Consider the following 1,331-nt stretch of genomic DNA (forward strand, 5'->3'; position numbering starts at 1 on the left):
CAAATTTAGATATCAAATTCTTGATTTAACTTTGAACTATACCTCGAGTAAATTTCACTCTTACTGTGAACTGCTATGAAATTTTATTCTTATTTTTATTATAGACCTGGTGTCTCATTTAATCACAACTAACAATTTACTTGAGCATACTTAGTATGGAAATAGGGTATTATTTCATTTAGAGGAAAACAAAGATCAATTGTTACATAATAAAACTTTCATTATGAACTTCAATTATTGTCAAAGCTCATAAACCAAGTAGGCAACTATCACAAGCAGCAGAGAATGTCAATATTGTTAGTTTAGTTACAATTCAGAATATTGTTAGTTTGGTGTGTAGAAATTAGGTACATGTCATTTGAATTTCTTGATTTTTTTTTTCTCTTTTATTCTTCATGGAGAAGCAAGCAAGACTTTTATGTTGGCCTTTTATTTTGAATGAATGAAATTCAATGATGCTATGCTAGCAGCACTTTGGACATTTGCAATGTGCTGGGAATATAGCATCACTGCCATGGACAAGTCCATACCACTCAAAATTCCACTCACATGTTACAATGTTTCAAATTTCAATTCCATGGTTTCCCACTGGATTTTATTTCATCAATCTAGAAAAGCCTACAAATGTTGAACTCTTCTAGTGGTATCTAGTTCCTATGACAAAAAATTTTGGAATCCTTTTGTTATCAACTTTGACAAAAATTTCTTGTGTTAGTATCAATGAACTATATCATGGATTCATGGTTAACTAAATGCTAATAAACAACATCTGTTAAGGATATGATTCATTTCTTTCTTTCATAAGTTAAGATTCCTCAAATTAGTTTATTCTTTGTAGTTATAATGTTGGGAAACATACAGCATATTTTACTGCCATCATGACCCTTTTCTTTTTATTTTTCATATTTTTGGTCAAATATGTATGCTAAGGTCAGTGGCATGCATTGTTCTAGGACCTAATCTTCCTAAGAGTATAAGATTCCTTTGGTTGTTTGGACATCTCAACGTGGGGTTTGTACAATAAACTTTAGGCCTCTAATGGATGATATTCAAAACAAGGGAATGTTCCTTTTCTGTTATGAAACATCGATTTGAGGCTAATTTTTTTAGTAATGGATTCCCATTACGTGTTTTTCAGAATTGTTGTCATGATTTTAATGGATATAGAGACATTTTTTTTTAATAACAGTCTACAAATCTGAGGGTCAGAATTGTGGAGGAGAGAAAGTTTAGGGTTCGATTTGAGGTTGGTAAATTCAAATTCGGGTGATGAATAAATTGGATCTTTGGTATTGTGTGACCAGCTTCTTTTTTTTTTTTTTTAAGTTTGG

The sequence above is a fragment of the Arachis duranensis genome, chromosome 5, assembly GCF_000817695.3.
Source record: "Arachis duranensis cultivar V14167 chromosome 5, aradu.V14167.gnm2.J7QH, whole genome shotgun sequence".
NCBI lineage: Eukaryota > Viridiplantae > Streptophyta > Magnoliopsida > Fabales > Fabaceae > Arachis > Arachis duranensis.